Here is a 12177-nt window from a genome sequence, read left to right as displayed (position 1 = left end):
CTCATCTCTCGAGAATTGGCTTTCCAGCGGCAAGCAGCCAGACCTGGGTTCGGTAACACAGAGAGGATGAAGAAAGTCAGGACTGTGCCTCAGCCTCTAGGATCCTGTCAGATGACTAGCTAATATAACTAATACCAGTAGCTAGCTTTTAACTCTATGTTGTGGGTAACAACTGTAAGCATTTGACAAGTATAATCCCATTGAATTTTCACAGCAACCTGGTGAAGTAGGTTATCCCTATTTGCAGAGGTAGAGTGACTCACATACTACCAGCAAGCGATGGAGCCAATATTATAAACACAAGGTCTGTCTTCAGAGCCTGCACCTAAGCAACTTACCTAAAATCGCAGTTAAGTGATAGAACCAAAACTTGAATTTAGGCCCTCTTTCTCCAAATCCCTGTTGCAGCCTCTCTCTATACTAGCTGTTCTCAATTTTTTTTTTGTCTCAGGACCCTTTAATTATTGAGAACTCTATAAAGAGTGTTTATGTAGATTGTATCTATCACTATTTACTGTACTAGATGTTAAAACCGAGAAATTTAAACATTGAATTCATTTAAATATAAGAAAATCCATTTTACGTAAATATTTTTACAGAAAAATAACTAGTTTCCAAAATTGTTTAAAAACCACAGAAAAGGATGACATTGCTTTACATTTTTGTAAATTTCTTTAATGTCTGGCTTGATAGAAAACCACTGGAGGGCTTCCCTGGTGGCGCAGTGGTTGAGAATCCGCCTGCCGATGCAGGGGACACGGGTTCGTGCCCCGGTCTGGGAAGATCCCACATGCCGCGGAGCGGCTGGGCCTGTGAGCCATGGCCGCTGAGCCTGCGCGTCCGGAGCCTGTGCTCCGCAAGGGAGAGGCCACAACAGTGAGGCCCGCGTACCACACAAAAATTAAAAAAAAAAAAAAAAAAAAAAAAAAAAAAAAAAAGAAAACCACTGGATTCTCATATCTGCCTCTGCATTCAACCTGTTACAATTTTAGTTTTGGTTGAAGTATATGAAGAAAATCCAGCCTCACTACACTGTGTAGTTGAAGAAAGAAGGAATCTTCTAATGGCCTTTTCAGATAATTGTGGAGTATTCTTTTTACTACTACAATAAAATTCAACAAATGGTAGGTTCTTAAAAGTTAGTTGCAGGGGCTTCCCTGGTGGCGCAGTGATTGAGAGTCCGCCTGCCGATGCAAGGGACGCGGGTTCGTGCCCCGGTCCGGGAGGATCCCACGTGCCGCGGAGCAGCTGGGCCCGTGAGCCGTGGCCGCTGCGCCTGCGCGTCCGGAGCCTGTGCTCCGCAACGAGAGAGGCCACAACAGCGAGAGGCCCGTGTACCGAAAAAAGAAAAAGTTAGTTGCAAATGTGGAATCTGAAAACATATTAGTGAATTTTTGTACTCTGATACTTTAAAACCCATTGGTCTTGGGCTTCCCTGGCAGTCCAGTGGTTAAGACTCTGCTTCTGCTGCAGGGTGTGTGGGTTCGATCCCTGGTTGGGGAAGTTCCACATGCCGCAAGGTGCGGCCAAAAACCAAAAAAAACCCCACCATTGGTCTATCTTGCACTTTGAATAGATCTTTTACCCATGCATGACTGATGACATCATGCATTGGTCATTTGTAATATCAGTTCATTGAGCTATGCAGCCTTTCAAATGTTAACATATTTCACTATTTTTTTAATTACCACCAATCTAATTAGAAGTCTTTTAAGTATCGGGAAGCTGTCAAGCTCATAGCAGATAGAAGTCTTCCAAAATTCTTTTTCCTGTAAAGGTCTAATTTCATTATTGCAACAAATACTGTCAGTTGTTTTCCTTGAAGCAACAATCTCACTTTTTCTAGAAAAGTTCTGCCAAATACCTAAATCTGCATAGCCACAGTTTGTCTGTCATTTGTACTTTTCAACTGAAAATGATGTTCCATGAAAAAAAGAGTAGCTAGTTCAGTTACCAAGTCAAATAATGTCACGTGCTTTTTCCTCAAGAGACCAGCTGCAATATATTGTGATTTACGGGAAAACTATTTGGTCATTCAGATGAATGTATATATTAATTCACAATTCCTAGCTCACAGCTCCCAAAACCCTTGGACTTTCCTGAGCTATAAAAGCAGTGAGATAATATTTGGTCTCTTGTCCTCAGGTCCTGAAAACGTTTCAGGGAAAGTGACTTTTGGATCCCAAAGAAGGAGGGAGGCTGCTCGCCAGGAGAGCCAACCATGTGATTAGAGGGTGGGACCTTTCAGTCCCAACGCCCAACCTCTGGGGAGGGCAGAGCCCGCTGCAGGTTGAATCCCTTGCCTACGGCCAGTGACTGAGTCATGCCTTTGTAATGAAGCCTCACTAAAAATCCAAAGGACAAGGTTCTAAGAGCTTCCAGGGTGGGGAACATGTGAGGACTGGGGAGAATGGTGCACCTGGAGAGGGAATGGAAGGTCTGCCCCCTCTCCCCAGGCCATGCCCCATGTATCTCTATCATTCATCTGGCTGTGGTTTTATATCCTTTTATAATAAACTGGTAATCTAGTAAATAAATGGGTTTTCCTGAGTTCTGTGAGCCATGCTAGCAAGTTAATTGAAGCCAAGGAGGAAGTCATGGGAATGTCTGGCGTATAAGAATTGCTTGTTGGCGTGTGGAGGCCTCTACACACACATTGGAATTGGGTCCAGGAACGCTTTTCCCCAATGTACTTCAGCCCGCAGAACTGTTTCATGCATACTGATCATTTTGTCACATAGAATGTGACAAAGGGTTACGAGTTAATAAAATTAATAATTTTTACTCTTCATGAAGTATATTTTAAAGTGAAACTGGCACTTTTTTTTTTATTACAAATTCATGGCAGTGGACAATACAGTGACTGGTAGAACAATCTGTTTCCACTGCCTTAATTCCTGATAAGGCCCCAGCAATTTTACCCACCACTGCTTTTCCATCAACAGTGCAAATGTCAACAGCATAGCAAAAAAGGCAAATCATGTCCTGATACAATTAAGAAAACAATTTTGATCTTGTGACCCCTAAAGTGGTCTCTGAGACTCCCAGCCTCCATGGACCACCCTTTGAGAACTACAACAATTAAATGTGCCTGATCTGGGGCTCGGAATACAAAAGCAATGAATAACACAATACCTACCCTCAAGGAGTTCACGGTCTCAACAGGAAACACAAGCAGGTAAACAAATATATCTTGTTGAACACAGACGTAGAGAACAAATGTATGGACACCAAGGGGGAACGGGAGGTGGGGTGGGATGAACTGGGAGACTGGGACTGACACATATACACTACTATGTATAAAACAGATAACTAATGAGAACCTGCAGTATAGCCCAGAGAACTCTACTCGGTGCTCTGTGGTGACCTAAAAGGGAAGGAAATCCAAAAAAGAAGAGATATATGTAAAAAAGGAAAAAGAAGAGCACAGGAATATGAACATTTCTTCATATTACCTTGACAATAAATACTCTGGGTTCAAACCTCAAAAAAAAATAAAGAAATGTAACACACTGACTGCTACAACAAAGACCAAGACCAGATACACCAATAGTTACAAGAGAGGTAGTAATCTCATGTCCAGGCATAACCTCCAGAAATTCTCATTCAGGAGGTCTTCGGTGGGATTCAGAAACCTGCATTCTAAACAAGCCCTCTTGGTGATTTGGATGCAGACAGCATGACATCCACACTTTGAGAAACACTGCCTTAAGAAGTATGAATTCTAGGTTTCCAAGAAGACCCCGCAGATAGGTAGTTTCAGAAAGAGAGAATATCTTACGATATCTCTCAAAAAGCCACCAGTTGGGCTTCCATGGTGGCACAGTGGTTGAGAATCCGCCTGCCAATGCAGGGGACACGGGTCCGAGCCCTGGTCCGGGAAGATCCCACATGCCGCGGAGCAACTAAGCCCGTGAGCCACAACTACTGAGCCTGCACTCTAGAGCCTGTGAGCCACAACTACTGAAGCCCACGCGCCTACAGCCCGTGCTCCGCAACAAGAGAGAAGCCACCACGATGAGAAGCCCGCGCACAGCAATGAAGAGTAGCCCCCGCTCGCCGCAACTAGAGAAAGCCCGCGCGCAGCAACGAAGACCCAATGCAGCCAAAAATAAATAAATAAAATAAATTAATGTTTTTTAAAAAAGAAAGAAACCACCAGTTAATTTCACTGGCTATTGCTGTTGCAGTGGTATATCAAATCTTTTACCAGAAAAAGGCTTAAAAGGTAAAATCTGAAACAGTCTATTTTTTCCCTTTCAATGCTCCAGCACAGGAGGCAACAAACTTTCTTCTGTAAAGGGCCAGATAGATATTTTAGGCTGTGTGGGCTGTAAGGTTTCTGTGCTATCTAATCAGTTCTGCTGTAGCACAAAAGCAGCCAGAGACAGTATGTAAACCAATGGGTGTGGCTGTGTCCCAATAAAACTTTATTTACAAAAACAGGCAGTGGGTTAAATTTGGTCTCTGGTGGTAGTTTGCTGACTCTCCATGTTCCAGTGCAAAAGATAATGCGAATGGCCAATAAGCTGCCTAAAGAGCAAAAGCAGTCTACGGGTCATGAAACAACTGGATTTCACATCTAAAGTCGGAGTAATTGTTAGGCATCAATTCTGAATTCCCATTCCTTTCCAGAATAAATCATATTTCAGTATTCAAAAGGTATTGTGTTGAGTGCCTATCAAGGCATTAGGTGCTACGAGGATACATAGTTTTTGGAGACAGAAGTTCTCAACCCCTGGTGGACACGTCGGCATCAAAAGTTGAGAAAACTCCTTAGTTGTTTCTGATGATCTGACAATAAAATAACAAGGCCAGGCTGTGACAGTGATTCTCAAACTCTAATGAATAGAAGGGTATGCTAACTAGATTCTTTAAATTTCGGATCCAAACCCAAGATAGTTAATCAGAGGGGTCATGAATCTACATTTTAAACAGTAATATACAGGCTGCTGCTGTGCGGCAAGTAGCACTTACTGACTTTGTTTATAAAAGAATGTTAGAACTAGAGGAACCAGAGAGACATCAGTGTGACGTTCTCTTCCAGCCCAAAGTTGGTGATTTTTATAAGTCCATAAACCATTCATAAAAAATGCATTTTATTACTTTATAGCCACAACTGAATAGTTCCTGCCCTCAAGCTGAATAATCTTAGATTTTTTTTTTTTTTTCCCACTTTGAGGAAAGTGATTTGCCTCTGTCTCACTTCAATGAAGACTGTTTTGAGCTGATAACTTCAGTTGAAGCTATGCAACAAGGTGTCTCCTTGGGCCCCTGGAGGTTGCCACCAAGCCAAGGTTTCCTCTTGGCTACGGTTGTCAGACTGAGTATATGTAAATGTAGCAAATGCAAAAGTAAAATACAACACTTTTAGGAAACAATAAGAGAAAGTCTTCAGGAACTGGGGGTAAGCAATGAGTTCTTAGAGACTTGACACCAAAAGTTCTCAGAAGGAAAAACTGATAAATAGGATTGCATCAAAATTAAAAACTTTTTGCTCTGTGAAAAACTCTGTTAAGAGGATGAAAAGACAAGCGACAGACTGGGATAAAATACTTGCAAAGCACCAATCTGACAAAAGACCAGTATCTAGAAAACACAAAGAATTCTTAAAACTCAGCGGTGAAAAGACAAACAATGGAACCCAAATTTGGTTTCAATATCCTTCTTCAATAAGAGGGGCCTCCTTCTTGGAGGAGCAACTGGTTCTAGCACTGGAACAGGAAATATGCAGGATGAGCCTGAAGAATCATAGAGTGCCAGGAAGTAAGGAGGGCTCCAAAAAAAAAAAAAACAAACCCCCCACACAATCATGGGGGTATGTCAAAAGGACACCACTGAAAGAGCTCCCAATGGCCAAAGCAAGACATTCTGAGCAACAAAATAAATAAGGTGGCATTAGATCATAACACAAAGTATAAAATAAATATCTATGGGTCCATACGGATATAAATGACTGATTAAACAAACAAATAAATAAATGCGAGAGAATGACCAAATCTACCTTGCAGGTAAATTCTAAAGAATTAACGTAGATAAACACCCTCAAGGCGTGGAGGATAACTCCCCATCCCCTAAGTGTGGAGCTACAAACGGGGAGTTCCAAAGAATACAGTACGAAAAGGGGGGATAAAGAAATAGTAACTGTGCAGTGGAGAAACCTGACAGACTCTACCTCAGCCAGGTGATGAAGGTTGACATCAACAGTATAAGCTATGTAGATAGTATATACATTTGCTATATGAGGAGAAAGGGCACTTACCTCTGTGGTCTTCCTCCCCAAAACCCAAGCCCCAGTGTAATTATGAGAAAAGCATCAGACAAATCCCAGCTGAGGGGCATTCTACAAAATATCTGACCTGTACTCCTCAAGACTATCAAAGTCATCACAAACAAGGAAAGTCATGGGAGTTCCCTGGTGGCCTAGTGGTTAGGATTCCAGGCTTTCACTGCCATGGCCCGGATCCAATCCCTGGTCGGGGAACTGAGATCCCACAAGTCATGCAGCATGGCCAAAAAAACAAAAACAAAAACAAAAACGAAACCCACACAAACAAAGAAAAAAACAAACAAGGAAAGTCTGAGACACTGGCACAGCCAAGAGGTTCCTAAGGAGAGATATGATGACTAAATGTAATACGGTATCCCGAATGGGATCCTGGAAGAGGAAAACGGTGTTAGGTTAAAAACAAAGGAAATCTGGATAAAGTATGGACTTCAGTCAACAAGAATGTATCAGTACTGATCCATTCATTGTGACAAACGTACAACACTGATATAAGGTGTTAATAACAGGGTGTGGGGTATATGGGAAATCTGTAAGTATCATCACGATTTTTCTGTACATCTAAACTATTCTACAATAAGAAGTCTATTAAAATAAACCCAGTTAGCAAGTGGGCAAAAGACACACACAGACGTTTTACAGAAGAGAATACACAGATGGCAAATAAGCACATGAAAAGATGTTCAACATCATTAACCATTCAGGAAGTGCAAATTAAAGCACAATGAGATATCACTACCTACCCATCAGAATGGTTAAAATAAAAAATAGCGACACCACCAAATACTGGCAAGAATGCAGAGAGACTCATACATTGCTGGCGGGGATGTAAAATGGTACAGCCACTCTAGAAGAGTTCGGTAGTTTCCAAAAAATTACACATGCAAGTATCATATGACCCAGAACTACACTCCTGGGCATTTATCCCAAAGAAAACTATGTCCACACAAAAACCTGTACATGAATGTACATAGCAGCTTTATTCATAACAGCCCAAACTGGAAACAACCCATACGTCCTTCAAGAGGTGAACGGTTGAACAAACTGTGGTATATCCATATCACAGGCTGCTACTTAGCAACAGAAAAGAACTACAGATACAGGAAACAACTTGGATGAATGTCAAGAGAGTTATGCTGAGTGGAAAAAAAAAACACACACAACAGTCTCTAATGGTTCCATACTATACAATACTATTTACACAGCATTCTCAAAAGGACAAAATTTAGAAATGGAGAACAGATTAGTGGTTGCCAGGGGTTTAGCACGGTGGGAAAGGAGAAGCACGTGCAGCTGTGAAAGATCAACAGGAGGGATAGTCGTGGTGATGGGACTGTTCTGTATCTTGACCATATCGATGTCAATATCCCGGCGGTGACATCACAGTAAAGCTTTGCAAGATGTTACCAGTGAGGGAAACTGGGTACAGGGTACAGGAAAGCTCTGAATTATTTCATAAAACTGAAAAGTGCATGTGAATTTACAATTATCTCAAAATAAAAACTTTAATGAAAAAAAATTCAATATAGGGAATTCCGTGGCAGTCCAGTGGTCAGGACTCCGCACTCTCACTGCTGAGGGCTGGGTTCAATCCCTTGTCAGGCAACTAAGATCCCACAAGCCATGCGGCGTGGCCAAATAAATAAATAAATAAATAATAAAAAATACAATACAGTTGGTACTCCTATCGATGGGTTTCCATTCACGGACTCAACCAACTATGGACTGACAGTATTTGGAAAGAAAAAAAAAATCAGGAAAGTCCCAAAAACTTGAATTTGCTGCATACCCGGCAACTATTTACATAGTATCTACATTGTATTTACAGCTATTTACACAGCATTTACATTATATTAGGTATTATAACTAGTCTAGCGATGATTTAAAGTATATGGGAGGATATGCATAGGTTTTATGCAATACTACTACATTTTATATAAGGGACTTGAGCATCCATGGATTCTGGTATCCGTGGAGGGGTCCTGGAACCAATCCCATGGATACTGAGGGATGACTGTACTCCTAGTTATTTTGGATTTCAGAAAAACAATCATTTTTAGTATCATTATGTCCCATGCCATATGTGGAACATACTGATACTAAAAGGTGACTTGCTGTTTATCTGAAATTCAAATGTAACTGAGAGTCCTATATTTTATCTGGCAATACTGCCCTTGGCATTAGCTTACCAGGATAAGGTATATATTGCAAAATAAAAGAAGATTTAACAGTTGGCTAGAGAAAATGTGCCCTGATCTCAGAAACCCCTAAATCCTCCCTTCTCAGCAGCTGGTATCTCCTCTGCCTCACATTTTATTACAGCAAATGTGCTACTGCCCACTCCTGATGAGAAAAGCCACATAGAGTATAAAACCCTCCTATCTTCACAGAGGAGTAAAAATTATCCAGATAATCCTCCCTTCTCAACTTCAACTCAAAATAGCTATTCCCTCCAAGAAAGATTATGAAAAAATAATAATTAAACAGAATAGTCAGGAAGCATTTTCTAGAAGCAATTTGGGGTCTCCAGTATAACAACACTGTAAAAAACATAACCAAGAAGTAATAGACATCTGAAAAATATCTCTAACATGAAAAAGACGGAGATTGAAAAAGAAAGGAAAATGCAACCTTGTAGGAAATTTATTTGAGAAGAAAAAAAATCAAGAAATTATCATTAATATCCTCAGAGATATAAGATGTTACACCCACAAACAAGAGCAGAATCCCATAGAGAACACAGAGCACAAAAAAATTCCTAGAAACTAAAAATATGATAGATGAAACAAAATTCAGTGGAGAGTTGGAAGATAAAGGTGAGTAAATCCCCCACAAAGTACAGCAAAATGGCAAAAAATGAAAGTGAAAAGATAAGTAACTCAAAGAACCAGTCTAAGAGATCTGTAACAGAAACAGCAGGAATTCTAGAAAGATGTAATAGAGATTAGGGTAGCAGAGGAGGAAAATAAACAAACAAACAAAACCCAAGAAAATGTTATAGGACTTAAGGGCAGGAGTTTCCAGAATGAAATGTGCCCAGCAAAATGGACAAAAACAAACCCACACCAACACTGTACTGTAGAGGGGACAAAAATATCCTACAAGCTTCCAGGAAGAAAAACTAAGTTTTAAACAAAGGATCATGAAAACACATTTTCAAATATGCAAGATGGAAAAAAATTACTTCCTATGCACCCTTTTCCAGGAAGCTAGTGGGGAACATGCTCTACCAAAATGAGGGAATAAATTGAGAAAGAGAAAGACACAGGCTATGGAAAAAAGGAATCCAACAGAAGGGATGGAGAGAATCCCCAGGATGAAGAGAAGACACCAGAATGAAAGTATGCACCAGGAACATACCAGTGCTGCAGTCAGAGGGCTCCAGGAACGCTTCTTCAGGAGCCTAAAATTGATAAAATATGTCTGAGCCTCTTAAGAGAAGATTTAGACAAATGATGGAGGGTTTGAGGTCAAATCAGTCATAAGCACATAGGCAAACAAAATAAGTATGACAAATGATTCATTCCAGAGAAAACAAGGAGTTGTTCAGGAAAAGGAAAGTAAGCAGTTTACTGCATGACTGAGCTCTGGGCAGCATTTACATGGTATAATAACGTACAACAGAATTACCATGTAAGTGGGTTGAGAAATTGGAGGCATGAGAACTGGATGAGCGTATGGAAGAGGCAGAGAGACCTACCTTCATCCTCTACAACAGAAAACCAGTAGAAATGACCTAAAACTGATAAATCAAAAGGGAGGAATACAACTATGTTATTAAAAAAATATAGAGATAAATTTTTTTAAGAACTCAATTGAAAGTAGTTACCTTTGTAGAAGGAAAAATGGGAGCGGAACAGAAGAGTGCTCCTTTTCATAGAATTGACTTTTTTTAAAGTTTTTTTTTTTTTTTTGATGTGGACCATTTTTATAGTCTTTACTGAATTTGTTACAATATTGCTTCAGTTTTATGTTTTGGTTTTTTAGGCCGCGAGGCACGTGGGATCTTAGCTCCCAGACCCGGGATCAAACACACACCCCCTGCATTGGAAGGTGAAGTCTTAACCACTGGACCGCCAGGGAAGTCCCGGAATTGACTCTTTAAATTGCTAACTTCCATAGAATTATTTGAGTCTTCAAACTCATAACTTTTTTAAAAAGAAAAAAAGATGAAAAACTCCAGTCCTCAAGTATCCATCCCCCCAAAAACTTTTTTTAACACCAATTTAATCGATATTCTTCAACTTAAAAAAAAAATCTTCCCACCTCTAATGGTATTACATCAACCAACTACAGAACTGTTTTCAAAACCCCATTTTTCAAAGAATTCCCCACCAACAATGTAGAGACCAGCCCATCCTGCTAATACTTCATTGGGACTTAAATTCATCTAAATATTTACACTGGTGTTTATATTTGGAACAATAGTGGCTTATTATAGAGAACATAGCTGTGTTTAACATGCCAGATCTGGATAACTTTATTTAAGATTTTGACAGAAATTATCCCCAAAGTAATATTAAACTTAGACACTTTTTAAAAGTCCAGATGTGAAATACCAAAAAAAATTTGAATTCAGTCTAGAGTCAATACTAAGTCAAGAGCTGAATCAGATCCACAAACAAATGAATACTATTTTCCATCTTATATTCATTCACTATATTTTCTGGCACAGGTTGCAATTTAGTTTTCCTTTCCCTGACACTGGCATTTGGAATCATTTTAACATGGTTTATACCTTTAAGTTCTAAGTCTGTACTTATCCTGAATATCTTATTATAATTATAAATCCAGAAGCAATAGCCCTCCCTTATAGAAAGAATCCAATTAATACATGTAGAAGGAATAAGAGAAACAAAGTCACATTCGAACACCACAGTAGTAACAAGCAAGATCTGCCAGTGGATACAAAAATGAGTAGACAAAAGTTTAAGCAGAAACAGGACATTTGCATAGCTCACATTATCTCTAGCAAACATTAAGTCATTACAAAGGAAACCATAGTAAGTTTACAGCAGAGAATCCTAGCAGACACCACCTCAGGTAGTGGCCAAGGTTAATAACACCAGAAATACATTACCGCATCAGGTGTCAAGATACACCGTCACAGACCGGAGGACGCTATGATGACATGACAACTAAATGAGAGGCAGGATCCTGGATTGGATCCTGAAACAGTGAAAGGACATTAGTGAAAAGACTAGAAAATCTCTACTTTCAAAACTCTCTACTTTAGTTAATAGCATTATATCAAGGCTAATTTCTTAACCTGACAAATGTTCTACAGCTATGTAAGATGTTAATATAAAGGGAAGGTGAGCTGTCTTTGCAACTCTTCAGGAGGTCTAAAATTATCTCAAAACTAAAAAAAAAAAAAACTGTTAAAAAACATACACACACACACATATATATGTGTGTGTGTGTATAATGTGTGATTTATAGATTAAAAAATCAAGACTTCAGGGAAATTGGTATCTTGGGCACTCAGTTAAAAAATAGTGTTCTCTCCTGTGTTAGTCATTGTCTCACTGGTTTATGTTAACTTAGCTTTAAGGTTCTTCCCCTTCTAAATATTTAGTTTCAAGTACAACTTTTAAATTTTCATACAAAAGCCTTTTGTAACATTCCTATATTAGGCCAAAAATAAAAATTCTAGAATAAAATGTCACCATATTATCTCATAAAATCACTCATACCAACCTAAGACCCGGCCAATATTTTTACTTTACTTCTTCTCATCATATAATATGTTTGTATTGGTTTTTTTTATAAGGAGAGGAGATGGCTGGTGGATTTATTTTCTTGTTAATAGGGCTGGCGGTCAAGAAAAAAAAAATCACTTGGGTATTTTATTAAGAAACAGCAGTTCTTCCAATAACAGATACTGCATA

Source organism: Kogia breviceps, chromosome 20 (assembly GCF_026419965.1).
Source record: "Kogia breviceps isolate mKogBre1 chromosome 20, mKogBre1 haplotype 1, whole genome shotgun sequence".
Taxonomy (NCBI): Eukaryota; Metazoa; Chordata; class Mammalia; order Artiodactyla; family Physeteridae; genus Kogia; species Kogia breviceps.
The sequence above is the reverse complement of the archived record's forward strand: the minus strand, read 5'-3'. Positions refer to the sequence as shown.